This window comes from Hesperophylax consimilis, chromosome 20 (assembly GCF_061612785.1).
Source record: "Hesperophylax consimilis isolate HC1 chromosome 20, BYU_Hcon_1.0, whole genome shotgun sequence".
Taxonomy (NCBI): domain Eukaryota; kingdom Metazoa; phylum Arthropoda; class Insecta; order Trichoptera; family Limnephilidae; genus Hesperophylax; species Hesperophylax consimilis.
Window position 1 is genome coordinate 1,651,262 of NC_142855.1, and position 10,429 is coordinate 1,661,690.

A 10,429-nucleotide genomic window follows, 5' to 3' on the forward strand; every position below is an offset into this window, starting at 1 on the left:
TAAAATCAGATGAAAGACTTTGAGATTTTAATATTAAATAAAATAGTTTTGATTTAAAATACAGATGTCCTTTTTTTACAATCGTTTTGTCGCTTACCGATGTTTTTTTTTCTTACAAAACTGTAAATATATTATTTTATACGATACCATAAAAAATAATTGCACAAGCGTGTTATAATTGTGGTGTCTTCATTTAAAAAAAAATAATAATCTTTTACAGTTCTTATTTGGAATTTTCTACTATAAACTTTTAAATGCAAATACAAAGCGTCGTATTGCTACTTTCTTACATTTACGAATCTTACTATCATATAAATAGAGTTCAAACGAATCTAATGAGTCCATCTCAGTTTGTGCCAGAAATACACAAAAAATATTGCTATCTGTGAACCGTGTACTAAAAAGCACAAAAATACTCATTGCTAAGTTTGTTAGTAGTATCCCACTCCATATAGAGATAAAATTTCACTTCCAATAGCCCGGTATATCAGTCAGTCCGTATCCTCGCTATGTACGACTTTTTCTGCTCAAATTAAAGCCGGCTTAATCTGCCGCTCAAGCCTTGATAAGAAACAGAATAGTTCCCTTTTTAGACGCTGAAGCGGCCGAGGCGCTAACAGCTACTAGCGAGCAGTGACACGTGTCAAATCTGTCCCGTTTGTCAGTATGGACCATTATATACATCGAGCAATAAAGAATGTTGATTTTATTAATTAATATCTTAAATAGTATTAATGTAATGATTTTAAAAGTTTCAACGTCAGGATAGTTGGTTTTCAGCGGTTAGTTCGTCATAATTTCATGAAGAGTGCAAAACAACTACGATAAAATTGTCGAATTCCGCTGAACGCTTAATACGCAAGAAATATACAAATATAACTTAGTTTCAATTTAATTACGACAAGAAATAACTATTAATGTCGGGGAGATTTTTCAACTTCAAAATCTACACAGATATTGATGTTGAAATGAAGTGTTGTTTTTTTAAAGAGACTTTGCACGCTATTCGACAAGTTGAATATTTATAATTAGTATCCTCGCTTATAGCACCATTGCTGATTGAAGTGGCAAACTTTATCAAAAATCAACCAATGTCAACAACAAACAATAATTTTATCCTGTTATAATAATTTACTAAGGGAGAATGCGTAGATGTCAAGTTTTGCAAATACCGTTTATGGTTACGGTTTTCTGAAGAGATTAGTTTTAATACTACCAGCTTAACTTATGTCAATCGGTACACCCAAGATAGGGGATTCATTTTTCCTTTGTTTCTGGAACATTTGGTCTGTCTATTTGACGTCTACCTAATATAATGTGGTTTATTGATATTTGGTTAAAAGCGGAATGGCAGATCTAATAAACGGTATAAATACATTTGTGTAATCTATTTGAAATGCCGTAACTTCATAGTCCAGATACAGTCAACGTCATATACTTTTTTCATATAGTTATGCATACGACCTCATTGTTTTGGTAAAATATTCCAACCGAAACAAATTATGAAAATCACATATAAATGAAAGTTTCGTAAAAAAATGTTCTGTTAAATTTTCATTAAATTTCAGGAATATTGTTCAGGGCCTTAACCAATTACAAAAACAGAGCCATGGATCTACTAAACCCAGAGAGTGTTTCCATCAAGACGGGACCAGGACCCCAGGAAGAAGGCGAAGGTGAAACGCCGTGTAAGGATGTAGATTTCGATCTTTCAGAAGAAAAGAAGGAATGTTTGAAGTATGCGGAGAGTTCTCGGACTACCAGTAAGTTGCACTGCTTAGTGTACAAAATGAAGAATATTAAATTCACATGTCCGGGATCCATGTCCGTTTTCAAATGTTCCACAGACATGATATTGTTAGGGTCCGGTAGGTGATTGTCAATGTTGATTCAGTACTCGGTATAATTTCTGTATATAGTTTAATTATCGGTATTACGTTACTGGAATGCACGGACAGCGATACTGTCTGTTCCGGCTACAATGTTCACTCTGATTCTATTTCTCTATATCTCTCTTATATAATAAATAATTATCTAATATTAGAACTAACAAATATTGTTCTTATAACTGTGTACTGATTGATTAATAGGGTCCAATTAGGTTTATTGCAATCTCTATGTATTTATTGATTACTAGGTTCCAACTAACTAGTTGTTACAAATATTTACTTATTATTAATAGGGCCCAACTGATTGTTGTTACGACTACGCATGCACAAGAGAATTGATAACAAATGATAGCATGGGTTGCATTGGTACATAACAATATATTTGCTTGTTCACAAGAACTGCTAGTTTTACTCTTACCGTACGTGTGTCACTTATTCATCTTAAATTGTATCTTTACAGAAAGCTATCAACTTATATTGCTCACTAAAAAATATCGGTTCCTCAGGTTTGTACGTCATACGTTATTATTATCATATTCATCGTATTTAAAGCACGCGTAATATTGATGTAAGAAAACATTATTCCATTGGCCAAAAGCAATAAAGCTTCATATTGAATGCGCTCAAGTGTTAAGTGTCCCGATGTGGACATCAGGCGTCCTTCTTATTTCTTAAATTATCATCAACGTCTCTTTAACAAATTTCCGCTTCTATAGGGTTAATTAATTTGATCAAATATCGTTAATATTCAATTAATCCTTTTTAATTGCAACAAATGTTTTGTTTTTCTCTCTTGCGGGGGAACGACTGTAATTCTGCGTAGGTATACATGTTGTAACGTATAATGTTAATTAATTAGCCAATGTCGCGTTGGTACGCCATTGTTATAATAAAGCAAGACAAAATGAATGACGCTTTGCTCACCAATGTATTTTGGTTTTCTATTTGATAGGATTGCAATTTTAAAATAATTTTTTTTAAATTTTTTTTATTTTTTTTATAGTGAATACCTCACAAGAGTCCCAACTGCTCCCGTCTGGAGCCAGTGAGACTATGGCATCCCCAATTGGGGGATGTTGTGAGGCTGAAGGTAAGTGGGGAAGTACCTGGCTATTCAGATCTAGTCACTAAACACGGATAAAGCCATTTGGAGCAACGTTTCAATTCTGAATGGTGGTCTTACACCAGGGCGATACTGGTAGTATCTTCCACTCTGGAACGTGCCGCAAATATGCTATATATTATTTTAATTAATTTTTAATTAATTAATTGTGAAATAACACAAATTAATCACATAAAATTTATTTGCGCACGCCGGGTTCGAACCCGCGACCTTCGGAATGGCAGTCCAATGCGTTACCACTGGACTATGCTGGCCGTAAATAATGATAAGGTTAACAAATATTTATTACCAAGAAATCTAACATGAAACTCTATGATTAATTTAAAGGATTCAATAACTCAGGGCCATGTGCCAGGTTCGATGAAGAAGCTCTGACAGCAGGGAATTTACAGTGTAACAAATTAAGTTCGTAAAAGTGACATAGAAACACATGAGAAATGTAGGACGCCATTTAGATTATTATTATTTTTTGCATTACAGATTGATTCAATCCTATTACAATACACATGAAATATACAAATCTTTAAATGAAACCTTTTACAATAACCAATATTTTAGAGTTTCTTGCCCAAAATGACTTTTGAAATCTTCAAGGCCAATGTTGAAAAAGTCAAGAGACCTAGAGGTATCATTTAGCAGCACCATACCTCTTGTCATGCTATGCTGGGCCATAACGTCTGTTCTTCCGTGTGGAATACAGAGCAAGTCGTGGCGTCTACCCTGACAGTAGTTGTTCGGTACAAAAATTTTATAGCATTCCAAGAGGTATGGGTTGTCAATATGGTTGTTCATGATTTTAAAAGCTGATACTTGAAGGGTCCCATTTCTCCTAGATTGAAGACTTTCGTAGTGCGTTTCGGAGAGCAAATCTATGTGATGCATAAATCGTGGGTATTCACCATGCGTTCTCATATAAAGATATATTAGAATTTTTTTTGAATTTGTTCTAACAATTCTATGTATTTATGCTGGTATGGGGCCCAGACAGCAGAAGCGTATTCTAATTTAGATCTTATAAGGCAGTCGAACATCGATGTCATTGCTTCGGGCTTGGAGAATTGTTTGCTTGTTCGTATCACAAATCCAAGAAGTTTAAATTATAACAAGATGATACCAATCCCTACAGAATAAAAGTAATTAAGGAAATAGTGTCAAGTAAAAGGTTTAACTAACTAAAGCGTATCCATTATGTCAAGAGGTCACCCGCCAGATTTCACAGAAAGGTCCAACCTGCTGCCCGCCCGCTGAGAACTGAGTTCCGCGGGTTGAAGTCAAAATCATCTGGCCACGCGTTCCAAAACTTCTTCTTTTAATTTAATAACACGCGTGTGGCGCAAGCAGCCTACTGTAAGTTGTTTGTGGCCAGCCGAGTTTAAGTAACAGTACTTCCGTATAAAGATGCAGACGTGGAAAATTTAACTGTTACAATGTACGTAAACAGCGGTAATGCTGTTTGACTCGAAATCAATGTACATATTGCTGTTTTGTTTTTTAGGTTGCATTAATGAGGAGACTGTTCCCATCAAGACAGAACCATGACCCCGAGAAGAAGTTGGAGGGGGATTTCCTTACACGGAAATTGATGTGGACCTCCCGGATATTAAAAAAAGAATGCTTAAAACGCTTTGGAGGAATTACTCAGACAGCAGGTAAAATAGATATTTTGTTGTTGGAATTAAATTGTGCTATCCTTAATCTTACGTTTTTATGAATTGACTATGCTTACACTTACAAAGCATAATTTTTTTCAGATTTTTTGACTGATCTGAAGACGCATTCTGTAGAAAAACGCTTCCCTTGTTCATATTGTAACTATTCCTGCTCTCACAAGTCAAAGTTAAAACAGCACTTGCGCATCCATACTGGAGAAAAACCTTTTTCATGTTCTGACTGCGACAACTCATTTTCTCGAAAATGGGGTTTAAATGCACACATGCTGACTCACAGTCGAGAAAAACGTTTTTCATGTTGTGACTGCACATATACAAAAGAAATTTGAGGAACCATATTATGACTCATAGTGGAGAAAAACCTTTTTCATGTTCCAACTGCAACTATTCATGTTCTCAAAAGGGAAATTTGACAAGGCACATGTTAACTTACAGTAGAGAAAAAAATTTATCATGTTCCGTCTGTAACAATACATTTTCTCGAAAAGGGAGTTTAAAGGAACACATTCTGACTCACGGTCGACAAAAACCCTTTTCATGTTCCGTCTGCAACAATACGTTTTACCGAAAAGGAAGTTTAAAGGAACACATGTTGATTCACATTCAAGAAAAACCTTTTTCTTGTTCCGGCTGCTCATATTCATGTTCTCACAAGGGAGATTTACGGAAACATGTGATGACTCACAGTGGAGAAAAACCTTTTCTATGTTCCCACTGCAACTATTCTTTCTCTCAAAAGGGAAATTTGAAGAAACACATGCTTACTCGTAGTGAAAAAAAAAAACCTTTTTCGTGTTCTGATTGCAGTTATTCGTGGTCTTGCTATCGAGATTTGAGGAAACCTGTTTTATGTTCCGATTGTAGCTATTCATGTTCACTAATAAGGGTTTGAAGCAACAAATGCTGATTAACATTTTAAAAACAAGCCTTGACAAGAAACTTGCTGACACACAGTGGAGATTACCTTTTTACGTTTCGACCGCAACTATTTGTGTTCTTGAATTATACATTTTAAATAACACAAGCTGACTCACTGTTGACAGAACCCTTTTCATGCTGTGACTGTAACTCTTTATTTTGTCATAAGAATGTTCTTAAGAGACTCTTGCTTATTCACAGTGGAGCTAAATCTTTTTCATTTTGGTTTGGATGAATAAATATGGCAATGTTGGCACTGGAAAACCCATAAATTAAACATTTTGATTAATCTTGCAGATTATTATTACGATTAATCAATAATTGCACTTCCAGTGCTATCAGAAATAAGTTATATTATAACAAAGTAACCTCATTGAAAGAAGCACAACACACCCGGGTATCAGCGCCCCGCCGATAACACAAGCAATTTATTAACGCTTTATTTAGGGGCTTTTACATATGACTAGTAAAAATTATATATTATTACGGTAAATACTTATAATAAATAATTAAAATACCTCAGTTACAATCTGTTGTATTTGTTAAGTGATAAATTAAAGATAACCAGTGACTCGGTATTATTTATTCCCTCCATAAGTGTTCTGGGCAGTGAGGAAAACATTTTGTAGTTACTCCCAGAATTTCTACACTGAAATAAATCCCGACTTCTAGTATTACATATTGGAATTCGAAAGCTTAACAATGCAAGGAAATCTGGACCATTTAGAATTTTATTTATTTATTTTTCATGTTCTCCATAAAACGGTTATACACCAATATATCATGGAGAAGATTACAAATTAAAAAGTTTACAAAGGCAGTTTTACTATTTTGTGACATGTGTTAAAAGATAGTTACTCAATTGTCTGTAGGTGACATTGAAAATGTCGATGGCTAATACAGAATCGTTAAGCAGTTGAGTCGCTCTGTTTATTGGCGCGTTCTGATAGGCAGAAGTCCTCGCTTTCGGAGCATATAAGAGTGCATGGGATCTCCCTCGAGTATAATTGTTAGGGACACAAAAATTAACCTCTTTCAACATAGGCGGATTATGTATTGTACCAGAGATTAACTTAAAAAAAGTGTTTGCCTAAAAATATTTTTCTGCGGGCTTCTAATGTATTGAAATCGAGCATTCCTGTTAAGAACAAGGATGGATTCAGGAATGGATGGTATGTATATTCCCTCATATACAGGTAATGCATAAACCTTTTTTGTACTTTTTCTATTTCGAAGATATGGTTTTGTTCAGAAGGTGCCCAAATAATGGAGCTGTATTCCAGGATGCTGCGGACAATTGCTTCATATGTTCTCCGTATTGCAATTCCATTAGTAAATGATCTCGCATTACGAAGAACAAATCCAAGCATTTTGTTGGCGCGGGAGACAATGTCAGATATGTGGGATTTGAAAGAGAGATTTGCTTCGAAGATCACCCCAAGGTCACGAATCTCGTTTTTCCGTGTTAATATATTTTTATTAATGTGATATAGGAATAGAGATGTATCTTTGGATCTTGTAAATGTAACTACACTGCATTTCTGGATGCTGAAAGGTAATTTATTTAATTCCAACCATTTGACAAGAGAGTCAAGATCGTTCTGCAGAAGAATGGAATCGATACAAATTTGATAGCTCTGAAAAGTTTGATATCGTCAGCAAAGAGGAGATATTTTGAGCGGTTAATGGTCTTGCCTATATCTATATTTATATATAATTAATCAGTGAAGTCAGTGAAAATCTTTCTGTCTCTCAATTTAAGCGATTTGTTTTTATTCAAAAGAGTGTTGTTGATAAAATTGCTGGAAACCCATTTTAAAACTAAGAAAACCTAAGAATTTATTATGTTCCACCCGACATGTACCCGGCGTTGTTGGGGGTTATCCTTAGGAGATAGACATAAACCATTTCATACTTTTCTGTAGGCCTTTTCAAAATGAACAATTCCATAGTACATTATTTTGATGTACCTCATAATGTTTAGCCAGCGTTAGCAATGTAAGGACCTATGGCGGCAATGTGTGGGGTTACCAGTGTGGCGGTGATGTGTGTAATTTACGGTGGCTGTCTGAACCGTAAATTGGTGTTCAAGGAGTTTGGATGATTGAAAAATAAAGGTCTGCGGTATGAGTTGAATTTATTCATGAGAATGAATTTACAATTTACGAAACGCGGAGACGGTGGTAGACAAGGTAGTGGGGAGTGGTGGTCTGATCGAAGGTTGAAACTAGAATGAATGAAGACTTCTCTTCTCGCGCCCGCCTAGCTCTTCTGGAGCGTCAGGTGGCGGATTAATTTAAAAAGTGTTGCCACATGTGGGATGGAATAAAGTAGTCCCACAGACCAAAATATTTTTTTTACGAGTCGATTACAAAACAACGACTTTTCTCCACTTTCTATACAATATGTATCTATTATATATGTAAACCTTCCTAAAGAAATGAAGATAGAGATCCTGGGTTCGATTTCTAGTTGAAACCGTTTTCTTTTTATTTTCTGTGTCTTGTTCTGTTTCATGTTTCGATTAGATTTGTTGGTATTCTTTTTCAATGATATATTATTGACAGGATAAAACATTATTTTTTGAAAAACAGCGCCATCTGTTGGACTGACATGCTTTTTTAATAACAGCGATATCTGTTGGACGTTAAAACACACGTTAATGTTTCTCTATTTGCACAAACAGGCTGAGTTACAGCAACGCGTAGAGTGGTAGAACTAGTTTCGTGATATGTGCATAGATAAATATATCACCAATATTTTTTTCAATACTTGTGTTCAGTATTAGCGATGGGCGGAATCGATGAATCATCGATGGTTTACTCGATCTTTTTTACCATTCGAAATATCTCGATTCATTGTCAGAATTAATTCGAATGCAACTCCGAGACAATCGTTTTGAAACGTCATCGAAAGTCGTCGCTGTGATTGGTCAGAAATAATCGATGCCAACCAAGCGTTGTGATTGGTCAGAATTAATTCGAATGCAACTCCGAGACAATCGTTTTGAAACGTCATCGAAAGTGGAATCGAAACAATCGCTCTGAAATGTCAGAAATCATTCGAATGTTCAGTCCGAGACAATCGTTTTCAAACTGTCAGAATTCGTTCGAAAACGCAAATCGATTCTCACATTCGAGAGGTTATATTTCGAGATGTCAAAATATCTCAGATTGCTTGACAAACGAAGTACATTGTTGGCTGCCTACTGAAGCATGTTGATGTTATAATCAACCTCGTGTGTGAATTGTAAATTATGAATTAATACTTTTAGGTGACGATTTACGTTTCCAGTAGGTATAGTTTATGTGTAAAAGATTTTCATGGTGATAGTTTTTCACAATTGAAGGTTTAATACCTACCTATGTTATTTTTAGGATATGTATCATCTATTCGGGACATTCGGGTAGTATATATTTAAAACAAAATAAACCAATAACTTAGCAAACACGATTTTTATATTTAATGCTGATCGGGTTTCACTACAACCGTAGCTTCTTCGGGCAGTGTACAATATTCAGTATATATTAAACTCATCAAGTGACATCTGTTCGTTCATATAAACATAATATATCTGCTACCTATGCTACGAACAAATATATTTAATTTATTTGAAAATAACATGAATGAAATTAGCATCGGTGTCTCTTAGTTAGAAATTAAAATGAAACGCTTTCTGTAGTAAAATAACTTTATTTACTTAATAATAATTTGTGAATTGCATACAAATTACAAATGAATGAATGGTTTGTTTTGGGTTCTAGTAGACGCCTACAACGTACATGAGATTTAGAGGTTATTTTTAACAAAACGGCATATAATTATTATCTTATTATTAAGAGGTACATTATAAATATTATTAATGGGAATTTGTACCTACTGGCTACACTAAGTAGCTATTCAGCAGGAGCTTACAATATTATATAAAACAGATATCAAAGTACAGCAAATGAAAATTACAGCACAATAATAATGTACACAAAAATATTTTTCATTGTACTTAAAAATTTGTATAATAATTTATTTTAATTGTACGATTTGAAATTCGTGGATAACAGGAATAATACTAATGTTGCTAGCAGACAACAAGGGAATCATTGCCAGGAATGAAAATTAGTGATTGAAATTTCGCTAGTACCTGCTTACCAAAAATATTGCCATACTAATGAAAATAAATTACAACCGGAATATATATTCGAATCCTACCCCCCCCCCCCGAAGGAAAAATTTAAGCCCCTGTCCGTAGCTATTGCTCCCGCACTCCGAGCGATTCATTCGAATGGATCATTCGATTCTTTTGATGTTTCGGTTAAAAAAAATCGATTATATAAATATTTCGATCATTCCCATCACTATTCAGTATCTACCTAATAAAAATAATAATTAGTTGATAGTCTATGACTACATTATTGTCTATTTTAAGCGAACAACGCAAGTGGTTTACTAATGTGTTTAACATTTAACCGAACTATTTCTGACGCATGATGTCACCTGCCAATCGTTTCATCCTCTTTCCATTGTCTAATTCTACATAATATCCCTTACACTGTTAAATTAATCATCCAATTAATTGAGATAGTTATTGGTTCTTTTGCTTTGCTAATATTTTCTACCCAAGTATTGTGTACTACCGCATGCGCCGTGTTTAACAATAATTAGATAGTTTATGTAATGCTGTGCAACTTTTACTTGAAAACAGACAGCAACAAATTAACCTGATGTCGCTGAACCTGGAAATATCAAGAGTTATTCAAATTTTTAGTTATTTACGATATCCCAGACACTACAATTGAACTACCGTTTATGGTTATGGTTTTCTGAAGAGATGA

At 34.6% G+C, this 10,429-nt stretch overlaps 1 long non-coding RNA gene across 1 annotated transcript; it reads left to right on the plus strand.

The window, feature by feature from the left end:
* The first annotated feature begins 685 nt into the window (after positions 1 to 685).
* Positions 686 to 4,907, plus strand: LOC149413890 (uncharacterized). Its single transcript, XR_016304057.1, has 4 exons — positions 686 to 782; positions 1,569 to 1,763; positions 4,508 to 4,661; positions 4,764 to 4,907. It is a non-coding gene; the product is annotated as an uncharacterized LOC149413890 (long non-coding RNA).
* Positions 4,908 to 10,429: the final 5,522 nt, after the last annotated feature.